This window comes from Amblyomma americanum, chromosome 2 (genome assembly GCF_052857255.1).
Source record: "Amblyomma americanum isolate KBUSLIRL-KWMA chromosome 2, ASM5285725v1, whole genome shotgun sequence".
Taxonomy (NCBI): domain Eukaryota; kingdom Metazoa; phylum Arthropoda; class Arachnida; order Ixodida; family Ixodidae; genus Amblyomma; species Amblyomma americanum.
In genome coordinates this window covers 144,358,360-144,365,717 of record NC_135498.1, presented here as the reverse complement: position 1 = coordinate 144,365,717, position 7,358 = coordinate 144,358,360, and positions in this window count along the sequence as shown.

Genomic DNA, 7,358 nt, shown 5'->3' with positions numbered 1-7,358 from the left:
GCTTATCTCTCTGAGGCTGCTGGCACGTGTGATTTGAATAATGGTTGGAGCAATGTATATATGGAAGAAAATAATCTTACACAGTTCACTGCTATCTGCAGTAAAAAGAGATATTAAATTCAACAAATCCTGCTGGCGAAAGAGTAACGATTGGAAAGCGCTGATTGTTCTTTGAAATGAGATGTGTAAAAAACGACAATGAAAATGATGAAGATATATTAAAGGAACCCGTAAGAATATTTCTAGGGGCATATTCTAGTGCAACAGATCTGTAGAGGTGGTTTTTGTGGGCATTCGGGTCAAATTTGAAAGCTCGGCGTGAACACATTAATTTAGAAATAATTTTTAAAAATCGCTGCTTGCAGTAGGTCGCAACCGATTAGGGCGACACACGTCCCCGCGCGTCCCTACTCCAATGACGTCAGTGGGCAGAAGGCCAGCCTTCAAGCTCGCCCCGTCCGCCCACGGACGTCATCGGAGTAGGTCGTTTTGCCTCAAAAACGAACTACAGCTCCCATTTCTTTTCGCATTTCTGCGGAAGAAGGCTTGCCAGCCGATCTCGACAGAGTATCCACGCCTTCTTAAAGGCATCTCTGCTGCCTGTCAACATCTGTTTTCCTGGCCACTCTTCGATTCACCGCCAGCAACCCGTGGGCTTGTACTGTAGGTTCATAATTACATTTAGGTCTCATCAGTACACTGGAAATCTTCTCTGGGACATGCAAGTTGCCCAAAACCGTCATTCTGCGATTGGCGTTATGGACACCCTTGCTCGGTCCCTTTATCTTCAACAGCTGGCTAAGGAAGTAGTTCCACCAGCTCTTTGTAATCTGTGCCGAGCGACGTCTATGCACACGTAACATGTGCTCGGCAAGCCACCCTGGATGTTGGGCATAACAAACTACTCGTAACCAGTCCTGGAAAAGCCAAACTTGCCGCTACATCTTGGATCTCAGGATCTTACACACACGCTTGACATGTCCAGGCGATACCTTAACGCTTACAAAAATCGCAAATAATTCACCGGATATCAAGCCCTTCTTGAGGCAGAATGTGCAGTTTCTTGTTCGCACGGTAGAAGCGACAATGTTCGAGACGAAAGCGTCCACTTGAAGGTAGGATGAAGGAACACATATAGATGGGCCCGCAGAAGAAGAAATATGCTTAAAGGTGCACTAAAGACGAATCTGAACACGTCTATTAACCGCCGGAACTTTATTTACACGTTCGCGGCATTCTCAGAGACATCGAATTATGGTCCTGCGCGGCCGATTCCCCTAATTAAATCGAATTAAACGTCCCGGCTCCCGATTTTGTTTTTGTTTTTTAACTCAGCGCGGTAGGTAGGATGAGTCAACGTACGCGTCAGCCAGTCCCGTGGTGGCCTGCTGCTCTGCCATCGGCAGAGTGATATGTAAACCAGAGTTGACGTGTATATTTATTTCCGTGGGCCTAATTTGCGGCTATATTGTCTGTGGCTGAAACTGTTTATTCTCGGAAACCTAAAAAACAAAATCAAAGTGAATGCGAAGCCGTCACTGGACAGGCTTAAAGGCACTCCACGCGTTGGTTGACTCCGCCTACCTACCACGTTCAGCTAAAAAAAAAATGCGGGAGCCTGGACGTTTAATTCGATGTAATTAGGGCAATCGGCCGGACAGTATAGTAATTCGAAGTTTCTAAGAATGGCCCGAACGTCTACATAGAGTTCTCGCAGTAAAAAGATGAGTTCAGATTCTTCTTTAGTGCGCCTTTAAGTAGAACGTGTTGTCGGGCTTGTTGTTCCAATACTTCAGACACGGTAGTTGCACGAAACAAACACGCAAGGCAGGGTACGGGTCGAGCGCTCATCCCGTACCCTGTCTTGTGTGTATGTGTTTCGCGCAACTATCTAGCCTTAACTTCCAGCATACGCCCGGAAATTTCCTTCTGTAATCTTGGCGATGTGCATAATTCAGTGTCAACTACTCGCATCTGAAAAACTGCGTTCCTCTCTCGGTGCATTCAGCGGATGAAGCACCACCGTATTTTCAGTGTAGCCTTATGCTGTAAAATATACCTGGGTGCTCTTCTCAACTGCATTACCAGTTTAGGGTGCGTGACTAAAGAAGTGCTGATGACGGTCCAATGCTAACCTAAAATAATGTTGCCTCGCACATTTTATATTATTTTTTTTCTCCAGTGGAGCCAAAGCGCTTCAGTTGAAGAGCATAAATTATTTATGTCATGACTCACAAAAGCAAAATATTTTAATTTTCTTAAAGCTAAAGAGCAGTGCTAACAATGCCTGCCTGAAATCACATCCATTTCAGAATTCACGTCCAATCCAGTCATTAGTCTCATCCCGCCCTCCGTACATGTTACAGCGGCCATATTTGGCAGCTATGTGCCACTGAAAGAACTCGGTGCCTTAGCGTTTACTTCCTCTCCCGACTACCAAAGTCTTCTGTTCCCCTGGCGCAGTAAATCATGGCTATCGAGCAGGCTTGGGGCTTCTTTCACGCATCCATGTTGTCGCGTTCTGGTCTGGTGGTCTCTCTTTCAGCTCGTTCTGTGCTGAATGCGCATCGATAAATAATTTCTTGTAGTCTTGCCGCCGCGGTTTTTTCCGCCGCTGGAATTGCCGGCATGTCCGGACATAACGCTTGACGCTTGTAGTGAGCTGTGATCAGTAGTAGTTCTGCCGAGTTCGGGACAAGGTGCGTGTGACACCAAGGTGGCCGGAAGTCGGTTCATCATGGCAGGCATGGAGACCTTCATCCCGTAAACCAGACGGTATGACGAGCAGGTATGTTGCTGGAGTGGAAGTAGTTCTTTTTATTAAGCACTCCGCTCCTGAGGCAGAATGATGTTAGCCCACGAGCCAGGTACCGTGGTATCGCAGGTTGCCCACCTTCGAGATGTTCTATGAGCAGACGCTGCTCGGCATCGGCACGCTGTCTGGAAACGAGCTCAGACGTGCTGACCGCTCCAAGGAAGCTATCGTCGTCGATGGTGTCTTGTGGAGGAGGTTCGACGGCAGCGCGTGACAGGCTATCAGCGTCGGTGTGTTTCCGGCCGGACTTATAGGTGACGGTGAAATCGAATTCTTGCAGGCGTAATGCCCAACGTGCGAGGCGGCCGCAAGGGTCCTTTAAATTTTTTCAGCGAATGGTAGTCGGTGATGACGCAAAACGGTCTGCCATACAGGTATGGGCGGAACTTAGCTGCTGCCCAGACTACCGCTAAACATTCATTTTCGGTGGCAGACTAGTTCAACTCAGCGCGCGACAGTGCGCGGCAGGCGTAGGCAATTACTTTGCCGACACCGTCTTGCCGCTGGACGAGAACGGCGCCAAGACCGACGTTGCTCGCTTCCGTATGTACCTCCGTGTCGGCATCTTCGTCGAAATGCGCTAGGATTGGTGGTGATTGGAGTTGGCGTCGTAATTCGTCGAAGGCAGTTTGATGTTCATTGCCCCAGAAAAATGATGCATCATCCCGCGTTAGGAGCGTCAGAGGGCTGGCAAGCTGGGCGAAGTTTTTAATGAAGCGACGATAATAGGAGCACAGGCCCAGGAAATGTCGGACTGCTTTTTCTGAACGGGATCGGAAAGGCAGCAACGGCAGCAAGCTTATCTGGGTCCCTGTTCTCGTCGACACTACGGAGGTCAGCGCGTTGGTCGACACGGGCGCAGATTACTCCATCCTTAGCGGACGGCTCGCGACTGCCTTGAAAAAAGTGACGACACCGTGGGAAAGCCCGACATACGTGCATGTTGTCGCACCGCTCGGTATGTGTGCGGCCCGGGTTACGGTTCGAGGTTGCACCTTCGTCGCCACTTTTCTGGTTCTGCGCGAATGTTCTCGCGATGTCATCCTTGGCATCAACTTTCTTCGCGAGCACGGTGCTATAATAGACCTCCTGAATCGCTTGGTGACCTTTCCTACCAAAATGGCCACAGCAAAGCCGGCGCACCAGGGTTCTCGGTCCGCCCTGCGAGTCGCCGACGATAACGTTACGGTGCCCCCACGTGCCAGCATTCTCGCTAGAGTTACCTGTGATGAACCACATCGGGGACTCCGGGTTGTCGAGCCTAATGTTTCTCTCGTACTCACTAAAGGGATTGCGGTGGCACGAGGCCTTAGCTGCCTGCATGACGGTTGGACAGAGGTCCTTATTACCAACTTTTGCAATGAGCATCGACATCTATTCCGTGGCACAGCCATCGCTTACGTCGAGCATGTTCAGGAAGTGGCCGAATGCTTTGCTTGCGAGGAGGGCACACCTGGCGGTGACGTACGGCAAGATCTCATCCCCGTTTTATGTTCAACGTCAACGTAAATCGAGATCATGTCCGATAATGTTTTGTTGAGCCGTTCCGTTCAGACCATTGGTTTGAGGATGATACGCTGTAGTTGGTGCGCGATATTTTCCCATTGAGATCAACAAATAAGAGGAAGAAGGTAGCCTAGGTTGAATGCGAAATTGCACTGCCCATTCTACCTGTTCCGCTGTTCCGCCGCCGAATTCCTCGTCTCAGTCTTTATTTATGCCGTTCTAGGTTCACGCCTTCGAAGCCGCGTGTGTCATGTGGGGACGTTGAATCCCTAGGCCATTTGATCCTCTCCTGCCGGCTGTTTGCATGGCAGAGAATTAGGCATTTTCAAATTCTCCTCGCTTGATTAGGGCTGCCGCTTACTCTTCCCCTCCTCCTTTCCTTCGGCGCAACCGTTAAAAGGCGTGTCCTTAGGCCGGTGTTTGAGCTTCTTCACAAGTTTTTTATCGAGACGGGAAGATTTTTGTGCTAACTCTCCTTTCCTATAATTTTCTCTCGAAATTTATTTTTTTGTTCTTTTGCATTTTAAACAATTTAGCACTCACCCCTTTGTTTTGTCGATTTTCACTGCAATCTCCTCAAGATCTCTTAAAATTCATCACTCTTTTTCCCAGATTCCTTAATTTTTATTTATGAGCCGCTTGAGATCAGTCTGGATGAATTTTTCTCCTGTTTGGATCTGCTCCAAAACCTGGCCAATCTCCCACCGCCGGTATGTACCATTGCTTCAGAGATAACACCTGCAGCAACAACAACACGGGTTGCTAAGCGAGCTTTCCTCGGAACACGAAATAAGACCAGAGGCAAAGCGCGGTTACCCTTCATCAATTCCCAGTACCCTCGGTGTGAGTCCATTTAAAGAGGAAGGTTGGGGTAGCTAGCGCGTCTGATTGATCGGCTGAAACAGAGTAACTAGCGCCAAAAAACACAAGCGATAGAGAAACGGTACCAACGGGTCACACGCCATTTCACCCGCAGTCGGAACCACAGATTAAGAGGTGAATTTTTATTCTTTCCAAATGTAACTGTAGAGCTTACTCTCTCTCTCTCTCTCTCTAGGAAATAACTCACCCCCTCCTTACGTCACAAAAAAGGCCGCTTATGTCTGGAATACGTTGAAGTAATGAGCGTTAGCTTTATTGGCCATCCGCAAAACGAAAGTCTGCGCATCCAGCGGGGCCAGTGAAGAAAACCCTGAGCGGTTCGGAAAAGCAACATAACTTTTAAACCTAACGGAGAGATCGACGCCTAGCGCTATCTATCAGAGGAATTGAGATGCACCTCTACTCGTCGTCGAATTACACCCCATCAAGATACGTCCTAAATTGAATTTGCTTCGCTTGGGGCTCGAGCTCTAAGAATTTGGCTTGCGGTGCGATATGGTAACGCTTCAATTAGTAATTGCATGTATACAATGTTTACCTATTATTTGATTGTAATTTTATTTCTGTACCACAGCCCATAGGGTTTTGTCTACCAAACTCGATACTCAACTGTCCTCGGATGGGTTCGCATTGTTGGACTATATATAGCGGAACGAATGTATCCACCTTATCGGACCGTGACGTCATCGTTCGTAAGCGGCAGATGGTTGTTTCTAGAACGCTATTGTAGATGGCGCTACAAGTCTCAATGCGAGATGTGCTGTTTTCTAGTTGCTGCCACAAATGACGCTGCGATCTCAGGGGGGTAGTAGACCCCACGAAATCTCGAAACATGATGAGTAAGAGCTAACGCTCTTTAAAAAAAAAACTAGCGTAGCGTTATCGCCTACGATTGAAGAGAATGTTATTAAACTTATCCGCAAATTGAGGCCTTCGGAAATGCCGGCATGTTGTCTAGCGAGTCGTGTGGGCGTCAGAGTTTCACTGTGGGCTCTCACGTGTTGCGTAGGGGCCTCACAGCTTTAGAGAATACAGCCGCCTAATTTAGGTGGACCAATGCTCTGCCATCGTGGCTGTGAAGCTGGCTCTCTGAAGAGGTTGAGCGCACAGAGAGGTGGCTGCTCTTTTTCTAGATAGGGATAGCAGGTTTGCTTTGTTGGATAAGGCTGATTTATTACACATTTCCTACTGCATTTCGTTGCGATCGAAATGCTACGCATGCAGAGAACGCACTTTTGTGCCTTGAGACAACGCAAAAACAAGCACTTCGGATCTCACAAATAATCGTCAGGCTGCGGTGGCGTACATCGACAAAAGCATAATGAAGTAATATTAACTCGGATCGTAACTGAGGTCTCAAATTGAGTTTCGAAAGGAAAGCAAAGAAAGGTGGCAAAAAATTGGCTACATAAAATTTGACCAGAAAATCAGTACCTATACAGTTTGAACCGATATTACCCCACAGAGTCTTTCCTCATACTCTATGCCGATCATTTACTGCATGGAACATGATGTGGCCAAGCATGTTTCGGCGCAAGAGAGGTCGCATAGCCTTTTCGTTAATCAAGAATTCGGGAATGCCCACAGTCGTGGACAATTAAGAGCTCGAGTTGAGAGTGAAGAAGAGCCCGGCTCGCGCGTAGTTCACGAGATATCCTCGGTCACGAAGACGAGAAGAGGAAGAACAAGAAGAAGAGACGGGGTTGTTCAGTCGCCATGGCGTCTCCGTCTCCTCGGAAAGCCGCGACCCCGACGGGAAGTCCTCAGCGCGCCATTGTGCATAGGCTGCCCTCCATGGGACGCAGCCCGGCCCGTAGCTCGCCACCCGCAACTCCCAAGGAGCCCGGTAATCCCCTGGTAACGCCGTCTGCTCGGAAAGCCGAGTCCCTGACGGGAAGTCCTCAGCCCCTCATTGTGCATACGCCGCCCTCCATGGGACGCAGCCCGGGCCGTAGCTCGCCACCCGCGACTCCCAAGGAGCCCGGTACTCCCCTGGTAACGCCTTCTGCTCGGAAAGCCGAGACACTGACTGGAAGTCCTAAGACCGCAATTGTGCGAGCGCCTCTCTCCATGGGACGCAGCCAGGGTCGTACCTCGCCGCCCGCGACTCCCAAGGAACCCGGTACTCCCGCGGCAACGCTTTCTCCTCCGAAAG